Here is a 23,009-nt window from a genome sequence, read left to right on the forward strand (position 1 = left end):
GGTGATTCTCAAATCAGAACGCAAAGGCGAAATGTTTCCTCTGAATCTCAAACCAATCAAAGGAAATCCAGCTATATGTCTTTTATCCAAAGCTCACTCTGACGAAAGCTGGTTGTGGCACCGAAGGCTCTCACACCTTAACTTCAAAGACATCAACAAGCTTGTCACAAGAGGTCATGTTAGGGGTCTCCCATTGCTCAAGTTTGATCGTGAACATTTGTGTGTTGCATGTGAAATGGGGAAGCAGAGTCGTCAAAGTCACCCATCCATTATAAACACAAAAGTTGTTGAACCACTTGAGTTGCTTCACATTGACTTGTGTGGTCCATCATCAATAGAAAACATTGGTGGTAGCAAGTATATTCTTGTTATTGTTGATGATTTCTCACGTTTTACATGGGTGTTCTTTCTAAAGCACAAATCTGAGGCTACTCTTAAGCTAAAGACGTTTATTAAGCAGGTTGAAGTGCAACTGAGAAAAGTCGTTCGCAACATCAGGAGCGACAATGGACTGGAGTTCCAGAACAAAGAATTTGAAGACTTTTTGGCAGAAAAAGGAACCAGTCACAACTTCTCAGCTCCCTACACACCTTAACAGAACGGAATTGTCGAAAGACGAAACCGATCCTTGTGTGAGGCGGCCCGAACGATGCTGAGTTTCGCTTCTCTTCCTTTATATTTCTGGGCTGACGCTATTGCTGCAGCATGTTTCACGCAGAATAGGTCTTATCTCAACAAGCGCTTTTCTCTTACTCCCTATGAGATCATAAACAACAGAAAGCCGAACGTAAAATTCTTCCATGTATTCGGCTCACGATGCTTCATCTTCAACTCCAAAGAACATCGTAACAAGTTTGACGTTAAAGTTGATGAAGGAATTTTTCTGGGATACTCACTTACTTCAAAAGCATACCGGGTTTTAAGTAAGCGTTTGAGGAAGATCGAAGAAACATATTATGTGACTTTCGATGACAACTACGTCAAAAAGTTCAAGGCCACTGAAGAAGCAATTGGAGAGATTTTTACTCAAACTGGTCAAGTCACGGCTTCGATTGCTAATCTGTTCGATCAGTTTGTGGAACTATTCGATGAACCTGAGAAAGCTACTCTCTCGGAGGCCAAGGCAGCTGATAACAAAGTCAACCATCTGAAGCAAATTGTCGAAGAAGCAGCCAAACGAATGGGTGAAGGAGAACAAGTTTCAAACGAACCTCCTAAGCATGGTGCTTCAGTTGAGGGGGAGAATCCATCTTCATCAAAACAACCGAGCTCACAAGTTGAGGGGGGAGAATTCCATTCCAGTTCCACCCGAAAGCTCAATTCCACCCGAAAGCTCAACTACACCCGAAAGCTCATCAACACTCGAAAGTCCTGTAGCACCAGAAAGTCCAGCTACACCGGAAAGCTCATCAGTCGAGGGGGAGAATGTCGATATGTTCTACGACGACGATAGTCAATCTGAATTGGAAGAAATGGTGAATGCTGAATTGGATCCATCCTATGATCAAAATTACCCTCCTCTTGTTAAATGGACCAGAGATCATCATGTATCCCAGGTAGTGGGTAATGTCTCTGAAAAGGTTCTGACCCGATCTCAACTGAAGGCAAAGCAAACATCTCTATTCTCCAAAGTAGAGTTATACATGTATAATTCTTTCGTCTCAAAAGTTGAACCGAAGACAGTAAATACGGCTCTTGATCATTCTGACTGAGTTCAAGCTATGCAAGATGAACTCAACGAGTTCGAAAGAAATAAAGTATGGTGCCTCATTCCAACTCCTAAAGACGCCTCAGTTGTTGGTCTCAAATGGGTATTCAGAAATAAAATGGACAAGGAAGGCAATGTGATTCGAAATAAAGCTCGTCTCGTGGTGAAAGGATACTGCAAGGAGGAAGGAATTGATTATGAGGAAACTTTTGCTCCGGTAGCGAGGCTGGAATCTGTTCGAATATTTCTGGCCTATGCTGCACACAAGAACTTTGAGGTCTACCAAATGGACGTGAAATGCGCCTTTCTGAATGGAGAACTTGAAAAAACAGTTTACGTGGAGCAACCTCCTGGATTTGTTAATGAAAAGTACCCTAATCACTGTTATATTATGGACAAGGCGGTTTACGGTCTGAAACAAGCACCTAGGGCATGGTATGAAACGCTAACCAAGTTTTTAAAGATGTCAGAATTCAAACAAGGTTCGGTTGACCCAACCTTCTTTCGTAAGAAGGAAGGTAACCACCTTATGATTGTTCAAATCTATGTTGATGATATCATCTTTGGCTCAACGAATCCTACCTTAACAGCTGAATTCAGAAAGCTGATGGAGACTAAATTTGAAATGAGCTCAATGGGTCCGATTAACTTTTTCCTTGGTTTAAACATTAGACAGGGACCCGAAGGCATCTTTATCAACCAGGAAGCTTACACCAAAACTCTTCTTGCAAAATTTGGCATGATGGGAGACTCAAAGGTTAAAGTTCCAATGGCATTCGGCACCAAGCTCACACCTTCCTTGGAAAAACCGGCAGTCGATATTACACTATATCTCCAGATGATTGGTTCTTTAATGTACCTTACTGCCAGCAGGCCTGATATAATGTTTTCTGTCTGTTACTGTGCTAGATTTCAGGCGAATCCTCGTGAACCCCATATGCTTGCTGTGAAAAACATACTCAGGTATCTGAAACGAACCACCTCTTTCGGTTTATGGTATCCATCCAACTCAGGTTTCTTCGTTCAAGCCTACTCAGATGCAGACCTTGGAGGTTGTGGTTTAGACAGGAAAAGCACCACTGGAGGCTGCCAATTCCTAGACGGGAAGTTGGTTAGCTGGCAATCAAAGAAACATACATGTGTATCTCTGTCTACAGCCGAAGCAGAGTACATCGCAGCTGCCTCCTGTACATCTCAAGTGATTTGGATCCAAAGCCAGCTCCGAGACTATGGACTCAATATGGAAAAGATCCCACTATATTGCGATTCAGAAAGTGCCATTAGGATCTGTCATAACCCAGTGCAACATTCCAAGACCAAGCATATAGCACTGAGGTATCACTTTATTAAGGATCATGTGGAAGATGGGAACGTCGAAATTCACTTTGTTCGAACCACTGATCAACTGGCTGACATCTTCACCAAAGCTCTTCCTGAAGCATCTTTCAACAAAATTCTACAAGGGCTTGGAATGATGGAATCGGAGTCAGCCAAAGACTACTTCTCAAAATTAAAAGTTGGAAACGAAATAGACCGAACGTTCGGGTTCGGGTCTCATGTGTGCCGAAATGAACCGAACGCTCGGGTTTGGGTCTTGTTCTGGTATACCGAAATGAACCGAATGCTCGGGCTCGGGTTCGGGTTCGGGTCTTGTTCGGGTTCGGTCGTATCATCTGATCTTTGCTTATCACTCAACGGTAGTTTCTTTGGTTGTAAACCTTTTGTATTATTTTCTCAAATTCATTTCTCTTATTTTCAAAGTCATGTTCTTTTTCAAACTTATTTTTTTTAAAACCGAAATAGACCGAACGCTCGGGTTCGGTTCCAAAAAAATTTTTTAACCGAAATAGACCGAACGCTCGGGTTCGGTTCCAAATTTTTTTTTTTTCTGTGTCTCATTTTTTTTTAAATCAAAAATTCCAAAAATATTTTTTCTCTTTTTCTTATGTTCTTTTGGTGAATTCAAAAACTCCAAAAAAAAAAATTTTATTATTTTGTTTTCTTTTGTGTCTTATCTTTTTGTGTGTCTATTTGTGGGGAATTTATTTCACTAGTTAAGTTTCCCTAGAAGCATGCTGTTGTATGTGTCCAAAGCCTCACCTGATTCTGAATAATAGCCTTACTGACTTGGTACAAACAAACCTTGTCTCCCCAATTAGGCTTTCATATTTATTCTAATCATGAGCTACCTAACTCTCTTCTCACATGAGATAAGAGTTTTCTGCTTGGTCCCTATTTTAACAGCAGAGGTACTTTGGTTTCTTTACACCATCTACACTACTTTTCTCCATCTTATTCGCTTCATAAACGTAACCCTTGAGACTCTCAGAAATTACCACTGAGGTTTATGGTTACACAATTTTTGTGTTTATGATCTTAGCTTCGTGCCACTACGAACTAAGTGAAACCCACAATTCAATACCTACTATGCATTGACGGTGAACAATAACTTTGCTCTAGCTTTCACTAATGAATTGACGGACTTATCCATAGGGATGGAAAGTAAAATATCTAATTTCCTTTTGAGTGATTCCTATGAAATTGTTAAATCCCATAAAATTTCTTCCCTTGGAATCCAGTTTTAAATTTTTTTGGGGATTTTACATAAACTATTTTATCTAGCCACTTAAATTATTTCAAACCTACTTGTTCAACAGACTACATTGGTCCCACAAGTACTTCGTTCGATTTCTGTCTTATATCAAGATCAGGAATTTTGAATTGAAGTGAAAGCCACCCAAATAAGCCTAATTAAAAGAAGTCTTTCAACACTTCTCAATAAGTGTCTGATCGTTATTCAACGGGAAACCACACAAACACTTTAAAGTTTCTCTTGACTTTGAAGGAAGAGATTCGTGCCCGGGATCCATTGTTTCGTGTCTTTATTGACATCACAAAATCCCTCATATGTGTTGCTTTATCTCTTTTTCTTTTACACACTAAGCACGAAAATCTTTTTGATTTTCCAACATTCTGGTTTCATCAGTTACATAGCATATTTTTAATGGGATGTGAAGTTATAAAAGGGTTGTGGTTAATATTGATCCACGTGGGCAATTTTGCTTTAAGATGTCATTAACTCTAAAAGGATAAGATGATAATATGCTGACTCAGGCGGGAGTCCAATCGATTTGATTTTCAAACGGCGCTTGAAAGCCAGGCGTGTCAAGTGGAACTGTTTCATTTCTAAACGGCGCCTGATGGGAAGGCGTGTAAATCGGGACTGACACTCTCTCTCATGCGTGATCATCGGCGCTCATAACTGTCACGCATCCATCACTTCCGAAAAACCCTTCGTATTTCCCTCGAAGATTTGGGACAGATTCTTCCCTCTCCTCTACCCACAGTATAAAAGGTAACGTAAACAATTGTTTACCTCTTTACTGCATCCATATTTCAGAGAGCAAGAAAACCTTCAAGCATTCTACTGTTCATCATCTCTCTCATCTTCTTCTCAACAATGGCGGATTCATCATCGGTTCATGCCACCTCTCACATCTTGCCGATTCGTCCACAACAGAGTTTGATCATCGATATTACTCCGCAGGTCTATGATGCTTTCATCTTCCCGATAATCGAATGCCTCAAGTACTCACCGATTGCTCCTGCTCTCACCAAAGTTGAGGTAGTTCCTATGGAGTTCTTATCTCAGATTTTCGCCACTGCTCATTACGAAAAGGCAGTCGACAGGATCTTCTTCGACGTGCCCGATCACAAGGCTTCAATCTCCAAGCAGAGGTTTTGCTCAATTTTAGGGTTTGAACCTGATTCAACTAGGGTTAACCCTGAATCGTTTCTGGTGGGTCACATGTTCTCTATGTTCTACAACATGGGGTATACTGAGGTGCTGACAACGGTCACGAAGTTCAAGAAATCGTGCCTACCTCCTCAGTGGAATGGGTTGTTTACAGTGCTGTTCAAGGGGTTGTCTGAACGCAGTGCTGGATCAGACGGAGCAAGTCGTCTGTTCATCTCGATTCTCTACGGGATCTACAACGGTATCAACTTGGACTACGGGTCGGTCCTATGGCAACAGTTGAATCAGAGTCTGTCTTCGACATCTCGGCATTCCGAGATTTCCTACGCTCGTTTTTGGACTCTTATTACAAAATGGGTGATGGACAAGTACCACGTCCCCATTGTTGCAGGTTCTCCAATGTCTTCGATTGGTACTTTCCATACCACGAAGATCATTGTCTCCGATGCCTCCAAGTTCCAATTCAATGGCTCAATCCCAGAGTCGATGTATGGAGACATTCCTGCCGACCGCCGGATTATTAAAACATACAAGGAGTTTCGACGCTCTGGTCCGAGAGAGCTTACTCTTTAAATGCTCAAGTCCATCCATGAAGCTGACAAGCCTGTGCCAAGGGGAAAGAAAACTGACAAAGGCAAAGAAGAGCAGGTTGGTAAGGGAGCGAAAGGCCCTTCTCCCAAGAAACAAAAAACCACCAAGGTTGCTCAATCCCCTCCGCTGAAGAAGAGAAAAACCAAACCAAGGCGAAAGCTCATTATCGCTTCCTCCTCAAGCGAATCTGAGGAAGAGAGTTCTGCCTCTGACGAATCTCCTCGTGGTAACACTCCACCACGATCGCCTACTCCAGAAGTTCACTTTTCCACTTCTCCAATCTCTTCTCCACCAATTACCATTCCCATTTCCATTCCCCCCATAACCTCCACCACTCAAATACCATCCACCTCCATCTCAGTACCCCCACCCATCTTTACCGAAGTAACCACAACAACCGCTGAAGTAAGAACCAACGTATCTGATATGGGGGTTCATACTGACGCACCCAAACCCCCACCAACTACCGAACATACAACCCAACCCGAACCTACTACAACCACCGAGCCTCCACCCTCACCACCCCCATCATCTCCTGCTCATGCAGCAGAGAGTGAAGAACCATTCCTTGGCGGGGAGGACATGACCTTTGATTCAGTCTATTATAGTCCGTTTCAAGTTCAGAGTGACGACGATGATGATGCTCCTGTCACAAAGAGGCATCTCAAGGAGCTTCATGACAAGATAGATTCGCTCATCGCCTCCTCTTCTTCATCTCAATCTACCATCTCTAAAGCTGCCATTTAGAAGATTGTTGATGCCTTTTCCAAAACTCATCAAGTCTCTCTTGACTCCGCCACTGCAGCCATTGATGCCTCAACCAAAGCCTGTGAGGCAGCGACCGAAAAAGTCGATAAAGTATTCACTGATGCTTCTTCTTTGTTACAGTCATTACAGGAAAATGCTGAAGCCACCAAAACAAAGCTGGAACCCATTGTCAACCAGTTGGCTACATCAGTTCCATCAGAACTGAAGTCTTTTGTTCCATGAGGACCTTGCTGCTGAAAACTCACTCATGGATGCTCTTGCCAGAAAGACCACCACTCTTAAGGTCAAGAGTCTTCAAGTCTCCAATTCTCAAAAGGAGATTGAGTCTCTTCGATCTGAAAGAGAGGTGATTTCATCGTGTGTTTCGGATGTCCAGGTATCTATTTCAAACATCCTGGAAGCACATGACCCGATACTCAACTATTCTATGAGGCGTGATCTTGCAGAAAAACTTGCTTCTGCCCTCTCTCTCCTGAGCAAGATTGAAGGGCTCCTTGATTTCGTGTCCATTCCGAAACAAGGGGGAGAAAAAGAAAATGTGTCTCAACCGCCTCCTACTTCAACAGCAACACACACAACCGAACCTCCTCCTACAGGCCAAGCCTCAGGTTCGGGTGTAAAAGACAAGGGCAAGAAAATTGCTGAGGAGAGAAATGATGATGATAAGGAGACCATTGCCGACCTTCTGAAGAAGCAAGGTCGAGATAGAGATGCTGACATCAGCGCTCGTGTAGCTAGAGAGGCTGAAGAAGCCGAAAGAAGACAGAAAGAAGCTCACGACCTTCTCGAGAGCAGGAAAACTCTTTTTACCTCCTTGGACTCTTGAGAAGTTGCTGAAAGAAGCTATCGATACACCCAGCATCTTGTGGCTAGAACCGGTGATCTCTCTAGATCGTTCTAATACTGTCGATTCTCAGTTCAACATGCCACTGACCCGAAAGGCATTCGTATTCCATGCCTTTGACAACATTGCTGAGTTCCCTCATCCTCATCCAAAGGTTGACAGGGACTTAGTCGATTTCTATCTGAGGGCCGCTCCACCACAGTACCAAACATGGAGCGCTCAGAAGATTATGAATGTTCGGGTTCTAAAGCCATACAGGGAAGGAAACTTCACCAACGTTCGATTTAAGGTGCTGAGAGGATCTGCCAAGACCGAACATGCCATCTCGCTTGCTGATCTTCCCAACTTGAATCCACATGACTGGATCATCTTGCACAACATCCTTCTTACAAACGAAGCAGAATATGGTCCGATCATTGACCACTTCAAGAGGATGCTTGTCTGCTATATCATGGAAGTCGCCAAGATGGATCAGGAGGTAGCGAGCGTATTCAAGAAAAAGCCTACCATATCTCCTGTTGGCTCAGCAAGTGACCTAAACATGATGCAGATGGGAAAGATAGACCCAAAGAGAAACGCTGTTATGTTTACCAGAAACGAAGGCTAGAAATGTCTTTTCTCTTTGGCAGAAAAACATCTCTATACCACTGCATGTCTGGAACATGTCTTAGGGATCATCCATCGGTGCAAGCAGAACTCAGCGGATGACAAGAAGTACTTTGATGATATGATTCAATGCTACATTCGCTTCAGACAGACAATCCTCGCCCTGATCTCACGTCTGTTTGATACAACCAAGAAGGTTCCAGCAGCTGGTCCAAGCAAGAAGAAATGATGGTCTCGCTCCAAATTGACGCAAAGGGGGAGATTGTTAGGTCCAGTTTAGTGTTGCGTCTTTTGGGCTCGTTAGCTAGTCCAAATTTTGTCTTCGGTATGGGCCTGTCCATCCGTGAGTTTTATGTAGGGTTTATTATAAATAGATGCTTGCATGCATCCTAGAACGTAACGATTAGATAAGAATTGATAGAGATTTTCAAGCGTATTCATCGTTCTTATTTTGCACTACTAGAAAACAGCCCTTTAATGACGCGCAAACAATGACACTCGCTGATAGAGGATGCGCATTTGTGTGTGCCCTAAAAAATAATGTCAGTTTTACAAAATTTGATGGATAGTGGACACGCATTTGTGGGTGCCCTAAAAATTGTGTCCAACAAAAAAAATTAAAAACACGGAAGGCACCTATCATAAAAAGGTGTGTCGTCTAAAACTGTCGCTTTATATTTTTCTTTATGAACGCGCGTTCTCCAATTTTTTTATTTGCAAGCGGGAATGAAATCCAAAAAATAAAAAACCCCGCCTTGATACTCTCGTCCTTCTTGTTCTTCTTTGTATGTAAAATCCTCTTCAATCAAAAGAAACCCTAGAATCATTGTGTGTAAAACATCCATAATTTCTTACTTGAAGTTCCTAAAATCTTCATCGATCAAAACAAACCCTAAAACACCGCTTGATACCCACCTCAACTACCTCCAACCCGCACCGACTTTCCCGATGTTTTTCTTCATAATCATCCCCTTCTTAGGTATGGCTTCATGTTCGGCAGAGAAATACGCCTCTAGAACGATCCAAACCAATCTCATCGAACCAAGATGTTGTTCTGGTTTGTTTTCAAGGTCCGAGTGGGTTACCAATTCTGAATCACTACTAGATCACCTATGCTTCCTGGATCTGGTCCCGGTCCTGCTCCTTCAGCTCTTAGTTCTTCCAATTCCGTTCATGGAACTAATCTTCCCTCTGCTTCTTCCCCTCTTAATCCACTGTCAGGTAATTCTGTAAATAACTTTATTTCAATGACTTGTTTTTTGTTTCAAATTATCATTTATTTATTTTAATGTATGTAAAGGGAGGGAAGATACGGGATCCCTAGAGCGGGGTTGTTATCGGTACAATCAAATGTTGTCTGCAAGAAACGCAAATCAGTCGAGTTTGCACACGTCCCCCATGTCTGAATTCGAGAGAGTTAATTTAATTTCATGGACGAGACAACTTGCACGCAATGGGAAGCTTCTAGATCTTTTTGGTCCTAATATTCATTCACTAGATCAAGAACAGGCACTCCTCTGTATCACAACCGCCTTACTATGTCTCAGCGTTCGCCGGTAAAACGTCCGACGATGGGAGAGATCGTTGGAATGTTGTCAGGCGAGGCTGAGCCGCCTCATTTGCCGTTCGAGTTTTCTCCATCACCGCCTACAAATATTCTGTTCAAGTCCCGGAGAAAACCTAGGTGATTTAACTCGTCAGAAATCATTTTTCATTTTTTATTTTGTTAATTATTGACTAAAAATGAAAAGGAAAAAAAAGAGTATATAAGGTTGCTTCACTTGCAAAACTCATGTTTCCTTGAAAATCGCCTTTTCATTTCAACAACTTCTGAATTGAAAACACCATTTTAGCGATGTTATCATTTAATTAGTTTTGTCACTTTATAATAGAGACTTAATACCAAAAATGTTATTAATTGTTGTTTGCTTTGTTATTAAATGTATTTCAGGGGGATTTTAGGAAATGTTATGATAGATGCACGTTCCACAGGGAAATATTATCATTGTAAGTTTATTATCTGGAATATTATATTTTCATATAATTTGTAAAAATAAAAAAATAAATTTGGTCAACGTTTGACCAAGGAAATAGGAATATTCACATGGTTGCTAATTATAAGGTTGTATTGTATGTATGTAGTTGTAAGGCTTATGTGATGTGCTGCTTCCCACATTACATTAGAATGTGCTTTACAAACTCATCCAAACATCACTCTTATTGGAGAAGAGGTACACAATTCAATTTATTTTTTATTTTTTTTAGAGACTCACTAATTATTTTTTTGTCATATTTCTTACAGGTTGCATCAAAGAAATTGACACTAAAAAAGGTTACAAATTACATAGCAGATGTAATCTATAAACGTGCAGATCTTGGTTATAACTATGGTGTTATTCTCATACCTGAAGGACTTATTGATTCCCTGAGGTAAAAAAGTGCAAAAGACGAGAATACCCTTGTCAGGCATTCTCATACTAATAATCATTGTTGATGACTTGTAGGTGCAACAACTGATTTCTAAATTATATGAAATATTGGCAAATGAAACTGTTGATGAGGGAGGAATTGTAGACAGGGGAAGTATCCTGGTTGTGCTCATTTTGCCATAAGAGGAGGGCGTAGAGATTCCAAAACAGAATACCAGCTGCCAGTAAGTTGTTATTACAGTATATTTTGTTTTGTTCGTAAAAGGTTGTTTTTCTAGTAGTGAACTGATTATGATATTGATCTTGATGCAGAAAGTCAGAACCCAAATGATCAGGTTAATTTAATTATTTTTATCCAAGATAATTTTTACTCTGTAATTTCCATATTTTTTTTACTTGATATGATTTTTGTGATTAATAATACAGGGTTTTGAGAAAATGATATCGGGAATGTATTTAGGTGACATTGTTAGAAGAGTAATTCACAAAGTGTCATTAGAATCAGATATTTTTGGACGAGTTTCCTCCAAGCTTTCAGCAAGATTCATGTTAAGGTATGTCATAAAGCGAAATTATTTACTCTTTTTACCAATGTAGGGGTAGAAATGTAAAGTGCATTGTTTAGATTGATAAAAAGTTCTCAGCAAATGGGATTACAAAAAAGATAAATTCATATTTTGTTTCTTAAAAATATTCAGTACACCATTAATGGTTGCTATGCATGAAGATGACACCCCAAACCCGAGTGAAGTTGCCAAGATTCTTGAAGAAACCCTAAATGTAAGATTTTCCTAGTTTCTATATAAAAAAAATACTTTTTTGAATCTGGGTTTATTTTCTTTTTTGACAAAATTAATTCATTATCAGATAAACAATGTTCCACTGAAAGTGAGAAAATTGGTGGTGAAAATATGTGATGTGGTGACAAGAAGAGCTGCAAGGTTAGCAGCAGCGGGCATTGGGGGAATTTTGAAAAAGATTGGTAGGGATGGGACTGCAGTGATTACAACTAGAAGGGTTAAAAGTGGAAAAAATGGGAAAATGAGAAGAACAGTTGTAACAATAGAAGGTGGATTATATTAAAGCTACATGATTTTTAGGGAATATTTTAATGAAGCAGTTACAGAAATATTGCAGAAATCCCAACAAACATTATTTTTAAAGGATTTTGATGGAATGGAATGACTCTCAATTGGTATTCTGTTAGCGTGATTTTTCTTGCATCATTTTCTGAAGCACTTAAGTACCATGATTTTCACCATCTTTACCACACATTTTTTTTTCTTTCTAAAAATGCAGCGGAAAATGAGGAAGAAGAGAAGGGCAGAATGGTAATTCATGCCATAGAAAGGGAAATGGTGTTAGGTTGAGAATTTTAATGGGGTTTTCATTGTGGAAAGGTATGAATGTCTACTACATTTTTTCTTTGTTTTCCTATCCTGATTCTGAGTTTATGTGAGTTGTTTATCCCATTTTGTTTGATGCTGTCATGAAATGTTTCAGCACGTTGCTGCAATCTGTCCTTATCTTATAAAAATCATATGAGGCCATCAGATTGTCCAAAAATCATGAAGTATAGTTTTCTGGAAAGGTTAGTGTATCTAGTTTCACTGAACTTTGGACCACTTTTCCTAATTCCAATTCCTTTAAGGGTATAAGTACCAATCTTTGCAAACTGGTCCATGCAGGCCACTGTTTGCATCAATCAACTTCAAAAATTCATAATAAATTCATAAAGGCTCCAAATTCCATGAGGTAAACGCCTATAATTAGGTATGGAAGTCTATTTTCATCCTTACCAAGGGATTAACTTAATTCCAAGCACAAAAGTTCAGCTTAGTATAAGAGTGCAAACTAGCCCGAAAATTCACAAATTTCATGTGCTAACTTGTCATGTGCATAAGTAATTCTACAAAGCATAATTTATGTAACAGTGAAAATGATCCAACATTACATTTGAAGTGTTTGCAGATCTTCAAGTGAGTAAATATCAAGTGAATTTTGAAATCCATGTTATATATACACATTCCTTTATCTGTTTTGTTTCATGTGTGACACATACACTTGAAAGCTTTTACCTTTTGATAGAGGTATGCAAGATTAGTTTCCAAAGATTTTGCGCCCAAGGTACCCTTTTGTATTCTTTAAGTATTAACACTCCTTGTGAAATATGATTTTAAAATTTTCAATAATTGATTTTCTTTTTTCTTGGATCTGACAGTGGGATATTCCAAATTTGGATATTCCTACTTCTGACCCTGAACTAAACTTGCCCACAGCCTTGAGAGAGCTTTCATGTGAACTTTATAGGTTTATCATAGGAATGTCCGAATGACGGTTATGCCCTTCCTACCATAAAAATCCATTTATCAATTGATTTTTATATCATGCAATTTATCTTACCTAAAAATTTCAATTTTGGGATTTGTAAATTTAGTTTTTTGAGGTGATATATTCAAGTTTACAAAAGATGATAAATGATGATGGGTTTCAATGAGCACTTTATATGATTGACATTGGCCAAAATGACATTGTTGATGTGTTTGCCAATAAGTATTCATATGCCCAAGTTGTAAAAAGAATACCATTAGTTCTTGCAGAAATTAAGAATGCCATCAAGGTGAAATTAAATTGTAAAAAAAAACACACACACAAAAATAGCCCAAACAGTTAAACTTTTGACTCATTTCCATTTTATATTTATTTTTTTGTCTAGAGTATACATGATAATGGTGGAAGTAAAGTTTGAGTTCCTAACATTGATTGGTTTCTTGTTATGCTCAAATCTTAATAGCTATCATGCCAACCTTCAACAATAGTTTTGGATTGACAACTTCTAGCAGAAGATATCGCGTATGTGTTCTTGTGTTGTTATTATGGATTCGGGAACATCCTTGCTTACTGGTCCAACTATATGTATCTCACGTGAAGCTTCTATTAGTACTTTTAATCTCAGGGATTTCAATTTTTTCATATTTCTTGTATAATAAATATTATGAAATATTAGCAATGTGTTACATTTACTTAATATTGGAATGATTATTTGTATTTGACATATTAGTGCAATGAATTATTCTTAGTGTTTATGGTATTTTATTTTGTATTATTAGACTTTTAATGTGTTATTTAATTTGAAAATTAGTAAATCTATCAAAAAATATATAATTTTAAAAATATTTAAAATTATGACACACAAAATGCGTGTCGTCTTCCTTTATGACAAGGGCTTCCTTGATACGCATTGCGTGTCATAAACACGCGCGTCGTAAGGTTACGACACGCAAATGCGTGTCCTCTTCCTTTATGACAGGGCCTTCCTTGATACGCATTACGTGTCATAACTGCACGTCGTAAATGCGTGTCATAAATGCGCGTCGTAAACAGACGACGCGCAAAAGTGTGTCGTCTCTCGTTATGACATGGCCTTTCTTGACGCGCATTTGTGCGTCGTCTGAGCGTTTTACGACACGCATTATGCGTCGTAAAAGGCTGTTTTTCTAGTAGTGTTGTAACCCTAGAATCCTCTACAGTGGAAGTTCTTAATCGAGCTCTGCTGAGGATTGAGTTAATCTAATCATTCGACTCATTCAGATCCATACTTGTGTTTTATCTCACTGTTTTTACGTTCTTTATTTACCTGTTACAAAGATCTAATCGATCAAAGAGTTCTTATAACTCATCAGCTGGAACGCCAAGCGAGGAACTGAATTCACATGGGAGTGTGAGGATCAAATGAAGCTTAAATATCCTCATCTTTTTACTTAGTTATTTTGTAATAACTTACTTTCTTGAACTCTAATTTCGGGACGAAATTCCCTCTAACGGGGGGATGATGTGACAACCTGAAATTTTCAATTGTATAATTTCCACAGTCAAACACTTCAAATATTAGTCAAAACATTTCAGTACATTTTTGGCCGGTTTTAAGTCCGTTTAGGTGTTTTATTTTAATTTCGTCAAATGATTTAAATAAAAGTAAGTGTCGTTATTAGTGAGGTGTAACAAGCAAAACATACAACACCTTAGCAAGGTTTTTACGACCAAACAAGAGGTGTTTGGGCTGTAAACACCATTTTGCCAAGAACTCATGCATATAGCATGAGTTTACACACCTTTTCCTCATTTTGCACTTCCCACCTCAAGAACACCAAGCTTTTCTCTCAAGTACCATAAGTTCATTTCTTCAAATCCGCCAAAATGTAAGTCTTTTCTTCCTAAATTTGTCCATACAACACTTCATCTAGTGTTTATACATCATTTCATCCATGGATTCTTGATTTTTACCTAGATCTCCAAGTGTTCTTCAAGAACACAAAGAACACACACTAGTGTGTGTTTGGTCAAAAACACCTTTCTTTTCTTCCACATTGTAAGTATCTACTCCCTTCACTATTATCTAGTAAGGATACTTGATTTAGAAGCCTTGAAACCGTCTTTTCCAAGAACAAAAAGAGTTTTCGGTTAATTGCATCTCCTTAAACCGAAAACCCCCAAAGAAAGGTCCCTTTAAGACCTCAAAACTCACTTAAGACTTCGGATAAAGCTTAAAACCCTTTGCATGTTTGAAAGCCCTTGAAAAACACCACATGCACCGAGGATCCTGAGTTTTCGGTCTCAACCGAAAACCCTAAAAACAAAGAACCTCTTCAGACCGAGAATCTTTTTGGACCGAAAATACCTTTTAGACCGAAAGCTCCTAGGAACATACCACTTGGACCGAAAGCTCCATTTGGTGACCATACACTCCTTTTATGCAATCCTTGTGATTGTAACACTTCCATATAAGTGTTTCCTAGACTACAAAGGTGTTATCCTTCTTGATTAGTTGATTATACACTAATGTTATACATATACATGTCATTATATGCTAAATAGGATCCGTACGTGTACTCAAGACTTCACTTGACACTTAGCATCCTTTTTCCGATCTTACATTCGCACCACTCATTTCAAGTGAGTTCATACCCCTGAATCAACCTTTTATATGATTTTAAATGTTTTTATAGGGGGGAGGAATACAAGTAGAACTGTTATAGTTATTGAATCAATCACATGTGATTAATAACTAGAACAGACTACAAGAATTAATACTACTTTCAAATTACCATCAAACTTTGGATTTTCAAGTGTTTCAAACCTTTTATCAAACTCTTTTAATGCCAAAACTGTTTTCAAACCCTTTTAAACTTGCATTTTTTCTAAAACCATATCTACACCAATATATTTATATAAGTAAGACTTGAAGGACTTAGGACTGATAGCTCACCTTACTTCCTGTCCTTGTTTGGTTGTGGATTTTGGGGTATTTTGTTATTTGTCTGACTGTCGTTAAATTCTTAGTTATATATTATATATATTTGTGTTGGATATAAAAGTATTCACTTCAGTTCAGTACCTTTGCGTAACAAAGGCATGCTACCAACATTACTATTTAACTATGATAGGTATAGTTAAGGATTTCTACTCATTGCTACGATTACAATGACACATACCAGAGTCATTACAGTTATGAGTCAACACATGCTAAGTACTATACCAAGAGAATACTATATACTATACTAGAGAACACTCTATACATTATACCAGAAAGTACATTATACACTATACAAGAGAATATACTATAAAACAGAATGTGACATACTACTTCTAGATACGATACTTCATTGTGCTATCACCGTGTAACCAGAGTCTCCTGGAGGGAGAGCGGGCATTATGTGTATAGATCTATACGGGACAGACACTCCCACATCCCGACTGCTAGCTACAGTCCGAGCCGACTAGGCCCAGGGGTGACAAAATGTCACCATACTACGTATGACCTAGAGGGTCATCAGTTTATTCAATCGTCAATCGGTATGGTTTCATATGAGTTCACATTCATATCTTTAATTAACACATTAAGAATTAAAGGAAAAACATATTCCCCGAGGTGATTGTGCATTTAATACTACCTGGAGTCTGCATTTTTATTACATTAAGCCGGCAGTGTCACTGCTGGGGTAAGACACTAGTTTCCCAATTACTTTATATGAACGAAGTCTAAAACTATATTTTCATACTGATAGCTTCACTAGGAAAACTTTTACATTTTCAAAGGATCAAACATACAAACAATCGGGTCTTGGTAGAAGACTACTTCTTACTGGAAAATATAGGATTTTCTAGGGAGTATACTATTTTCAAACATTGAAATCAGTTATTATATCACATTGTTGTAAACATTTTTATACAAGCAATTAATGACACTAAATACTTATGAACTCACCAGCTTTATGCTGATAAACTCTTTCAAAATAACTTGTATTCTCAGGTCATCAGTAGACAGGTACAGATGAAGCTTTTGAGAAGACGGAGCATATACAAGACTCATATTTTATTTTGATTATACTTTTGGTGTCTTACAAACTGTACAGAACACGCTTGTATTACAATTTTTACATTAATGAAATGGATGTTGTTGCTTGTTTTTACTATTATGCATTGTTATGATACTGTACATGACGTACTCCACCCCAGAACGTTTCCGCCGTTCTTGGTTTTGGGGTGTGACATCTTTTGAGTCATAACCTTCTTCTTCAATTCACACACATATATGTATATGTTGCTGCAATTGTGTGTCTCGTGCATTTAATGCATCACAAGCCTATTGCATATTCTTGACTTTGAATCTACGTACTAATTTCCAATTTCACCAATAACGCACTTTTCGTTAGAAAGTACTCCAAGTCTTCACACATGAACCAATTAATTGTAAAGTTACAATATTGGCCCTTGAACTTTGTCATTTATGGCTTCACTAGCCAAACAGTATATTGCCTTCTTAAGGTTGTCTCCCATGTTTTTATTTCATTTTATGACTGTAGAAGATGACATACATGTAGGCATATCACAACTCCATCAATTTTGTAAATGGATGCCATTTTATGACATAAGGTTATGTATGTCATAAGAGCGGTGTGTATGTCATAGTTCTTGTATCATTAAAGAGTTATTTTCTAACAGTGGTATAAGGAGAGTCTATGCATGAAACAACACAATACAAATGCAAAATGTTTGGAAAAGACTGCATTAGCTCAAAAAATTAAATTAATGCAACAATATGATTTAGGAGCATCTATAACAATTTCTATTACAACTACATATAGAAATACATCGTAGAATCTTGGATCAAATCATCATGATTCCTTTGTACATTCCTCTCACTGATTGCTAGGACTTACGAAGCATATCTTGAACAATCTTGAGTTTGTCCAAAGCCTCTGATATGACGATTCGTCCATGAGGAGAATCGTTAGTACAGGAAAGTGCAACTCCAATAATTATTGTTAGGCAATCATGTGGCCTTTTTTGGTTCATGGAGTGACCATCCGAGTACCACTCTTCTAATCGCAACTCTTCCGACCAAAACTCTTCTAGTTCTTGAATCAAATAAGGATCCAACACTAGATCCAAGTTAGATGGGAAAGCAGACTGCACCCATATCTTGAGGCTCAAACCACCCACGAAAATATCGTCTGTTGGTCTCTTCCCGGTAAAAATCTCCATAAGCATAATGCCGTAATTATATACATCTCCTTTAGTAGATGGGTTTTCTCCCATACCATACTCTGAATTCGATTATAAATCAATGTAAGGTACAATTATTCATTCATAAATATAACCAGAAAAGATGAGATTAGTGCACCAACCTGGAGGTATGTAACCCATGGAACCTTTAAGAACATCAACATATTGATCTTTTTCAACCAAGATGCTGGCAAGCCCAAAATCCCCGATTTTTGCTGTAAAATCTTCATCCAATAGAATGTTACTTGGCTTAAGATCACAATGCACGACTGGAGCCACAACACATTCATGATGCAGATAGGTCAACCCACATGCTACATCAATTGCCACTCTTAATCTCTCTTGAAACCCCATTTCTTTGCCGATCCAACTTTCCAAACTCCGGTTCTTCATGTATTCATAGACCAGAGCTCGAAATTCCTTGTTCTTGGGATCCAAAGAGGAGCAGGATGTAATAAGTTTGACGAGATTCCTATGCCTGAGATGCCGGAAGGCAGCACATTCAGCCATGAAGCTTGGCAAGGAGCCAGTGGTTTCCAAGTCAAGAACCTTCACAGCTATTTCTTGGGATCTACCTTTGAGATTGAGATGCCCTTTGTAGACAGACTCTCCATCATCAGAACATTGGTTTTCCGGAAGGTGAAAAACAATGCGATTGATATAAATGTTGCTAGTACTGAAGAGATTAACAAAACCATGGTCACAACTGCTTTGTTGGTTTCACCTCTTGTGCATTTGGAATCGTAACATAGTTTTGGGTTGCCTTCAAGATGAACTCTGGTGAGATTTGAGAAAAACCCGTTGCTTGGAACATTCCCCTCCAATTTGTTGAAAGAAAGATTCAAGATTTTGATGGCATTTAAACTTTGAAGCTCAAGAGGGATTGAACCAGAGAGTTGATTCGAAGAAAGGTCGAGCACCAACAAACCTCTCAATTCCCCCAAACTATTTGGAATATTTCCTGAGAGTGAATTTTTAGAGATGATCAGCTGCTCCAAGCTCTTACAATTATGGATCGAGTTTGGAATGTCACCCGATAAATTATTGTTGGAGAGATCAATTGTCACAACTTTTTCCAGGCTGTGGACTTCTTGAGGCAAAGAGCCTGTCAGTAAGTTGCTGGAAAGATTGAGGATGATGGTTAAACTTGGGAGATTTAGAACTTCTCTAGGTATACTTCCATTGAACTTATTCATGGAGAGATCCATTGAAGTTAGCCTCTTGAAATTCGTAAAACTAATGGGTATATTTCCTCCCAGTTCATTGCTTGACAAATCAATTTTCGTTAACTTTCGAAGATTACCCAATGAATTCGGAATATATGAAGTAAACCTATTGTTGCCTAGAACTAGCTTTTGTAAGTCTTCCAACTGGCCTAGTTCTGGCGGGATTTGACCAGAAATGGAGTTGTACCCTAAATTTAGTAAGGCTAGTCCTTTCAGTTGACCAATTGAGGAGGGGATAATGCCAGATATCCTGTTGGAACCCATGAACATGATTCTGAGTATCTTCGAAAGATTGCCTATGGACTCTGGAATAAAACCATCAAAATTATTTCCATCAATAGCTAGGAAACCAAGCTTTGTGCTGTTTACCAACGAATTTAAGAAACCAAGACCCTCACCCTGTGCGCTAACAATATTATTTTGCCCAATATTATACCTTGTTAGCATAGGGAGGTTCCATGGTCCACGTGGTAGTGTTCCATGCAATTGGTTATGTTGCATTCGAATGGATCTTATATTAGTGAGGTTATGCAGCGAACCAGGAATAGTTCCTGTGAACCTATTCAAGCAAAAGTTGAAATCAAGAAGATTTGGGAGTGTCTCCCCAACATTGTAAGGTATATTGCCCCATAAATCGTTAGAAGCCACAGCAAAAACCTCAAGCGAAGACATGTTGTAAAAGGATGGAGGAAGTATCCCTGTGAGCTTATTGATGTTGACATCAAGAATCTTTAGGTTACGAAGTGCAGACAATTCACTAGGGATCCGGCCACTAAGTTTATTGGTGCATAATCTTAAAGTGGACAATGAAGTAAGGTTGCCGATAGATGGTGGAATGAAGCCTGAAATATTGTTTCTTGCCAAGTTTAGAGTTCGAAGATTTTTGAGGACAGTGAGACTTTCAGGAATCGACCCAGAAAGTTTGTTTTGCATGAAGTCAACAACCCTGAGATCGATGCAATGGCTTATGTTTGCTGGGATGGTGCCTTGGATGCGGTTGAAGCTGACGTTGAGGACTTGGAGGCTAAAAAGATTAGTGATCGTTTCAGGAAGAATACCGTAAAATTGGTTATTTTGAAGATGTAGTGATCTGAGAAACGATAGATTCCCGATAAATGGGCTAACTGGACCAGTTATCTGAAGACTGGGGAGGTCAAGACCTACAACTCTTCCATTACGATCATCACACAATACTCGGGTCCAGTTGCATGGGGATGAACTTGCTGGATCCCATGTAGCTAAAGCTTCTGGTGGATGCGTAATTGTTTGAGATTTAATGGAGATTAAGGCTTGTTTATCAGTTTCAGTACTTAAAGTCTCTGAAACAGCGTACAGATTTAGCATGCAACAAGAACAGCAAAGAAAAAAGATGGAAAGGTGTGTGAAAAAACCCATGATATTTTAAAAACGTTAGTAACGGTATTTATGAACATGGCTAACTGTGACTCCATGACTTGGTCAGAAGAATCTAACGTCTAAGACCATCCGTATAGTAAGTACCCTTTGAAGTTTGAAGATGGGTAGCTGATTCTTCCACGAGGAATTCGGAATTCCATAAATCCACTGAAATTAATGGTATAATGACAATAATAACCTTGTATATATAAATATCTAAATTATAATGGATTTTAATTTATTTTGGCCTACTGCTTCTTCGTAAATCAATTGGATCGACCAAGAATATTATATTAACAGTTTATACCCCATCTTTTTTGTTCACACCACCATTTTTCATTTTTCCTTTTATGATAATAAATCTCTCATTTTAACATTTAATTTTTTTTTCTTTGGTCTTCCTTTACAAAACAAAGTTTTAAGATGTTATAACACTACTAGAAAACTGTTATAATAGCTACAACACAATTCGTAGTTATTTTGTAGCAATAAGTAAATTGCTACGGAAAAATGTCTGTAACATGATGGCCCGTGGCTAAATTATAACTACGGATTAACGACGGAATAGCTACGAAATTTTCCGTAGCTACCATAGCTACGAAATTTTCCGTAGTTACCATAGCTACAGAATAGCTACAGAAATAAATAGCTACAGATTTCCCACATAATAGCTACCGAATTTGATAGCTACGGAATAGATATTGAACTAAATAGCTACGGATCCAAATAGCTACGGAATTGCTACGGAAATATATAGCTACGGAATTGTTACGGCTCACATTACCTACGGATTTTCCGTAGGTAATCCGTAGCTAATTACTTCTAATTTAAAAAAAAAAAAAAAAAAAAGCAAAAATTTATAAAAAATCCAATTTTTTTGTTCAAAATATTGAAAAAAACTCATTACATTAAACTAATAATAATATTGAAATTCAACCACAAAACAAATAACATTACAATAAACCTAATAAACCTACAAAAGTATCAAATACAAATACATATTATTACTAATGAACATTGTCTAATAATACATTAAATGTGTCTAATAATACATTAAAAGTGTCAACTACAAATGTTTAATTAAATGCCTACATACATAAATTTGAAAATTATTTGGTGGATTGTTTGGCAAATTACCGAGTAAATTGAATCGATAAAGGCCGACAAGTGTTTTTCGATTTGAGTTTCGAATCGTATTATTTGGTGGATTGTTTGGCAAATTACCGAGTAAGTTGAATCGATAAAGCATACTTCATACCTAATTTGTAGGTATTTATTATCCGTAGGTATTCCGTAGCCATTTCGTAACTAATTAGCTACAGAATAACTATGGATTAGCATCTGTAGCTATTCCGTTACTAAACTAGGGAATCTCATTCTATAGCTGATCCGTAGCGATTTTGTAACTAACTAGCTACGGAAATTTTTCATAGCTATTTTCCGTAGGAAAACCCAATGTTTTCTAGTAGTGCGGATTAGTTAGTTGAAATTACTAGCCAATCAACCACTTTCAAACTTAAAACAAAAAAAAATAAAAAAATAAAAAAATAAACAACTTAAATCTAATTATTATAAAATCAGAATAAAATATTACCCAATAAAAATATTCAAAGTACTCCTATGAGATATCATTACTTGAAAAAAATAGGATATACTTAAAAATCAAGTGGATTAAAGTTAAAACCCCAAGATTTGAATTTGAGACATATTTATAAGTAGCCTAAGCCTTATCCGATTAACCCAAATTTTGCATTCCCATGACTTATAATCTTATATAAGTAATATTATCGAACATTGCATTTCTCATTTGAAAATTGAAATACACCGGAGGAACTTGGAGTTATTAGTGATTTAGATGATTCGATAAACTCAAAATTTGAAACATATCCTACAATAGAACTTATTCTTTTTTCTTTTAAACTGTTGAATAATAGTTTTATCTAATTAATGTGTTTCTAACCTTTTAAAAAAAGTTTGTGGTGTAAAGAATGACAAAAATATATGTTAAGATGATGGGTTTATGGTAGAAAAACGATTTTTTTTTCTTGTGTAAACAATAAAGAATGACCAAAGGAGAAAAAAAATAAAACAAAAACAAAAGATAGCGGCTATAAGGTGT

At 37.9% G+C, this 23,009-nt stretch overlaps 1 pseudogene; it reads right to left on the reverse strand.

The window, feature by feature from the left end:
• Positions 1 to 17,912: 17,912 nt before the first annotated feature.
• LOC145099301 (uncharacterized) lies at positions 17,913 to 20,851 on the reverse strand (annotated as a pseudogene).
• Positions 20,852 to 23,009: the final 2,158 nt, after the last annotated feature.

Source organism: Lactuca serriola, chromosome 4, assembly GCF_051521515.1.
Source record: "Lactuca serriola cultivar US96UC23 chromosome 4, Lser_US96UC23_V15, whole genome shotgun sequence".
Taxonomy (NCBI): domain Eukaryota; kingdom Viridiplantae; phylum Streptophyta; class Magnoliopsida; order Asterales; family Asteraceae; genus Lactuca; species Lactuca serriola.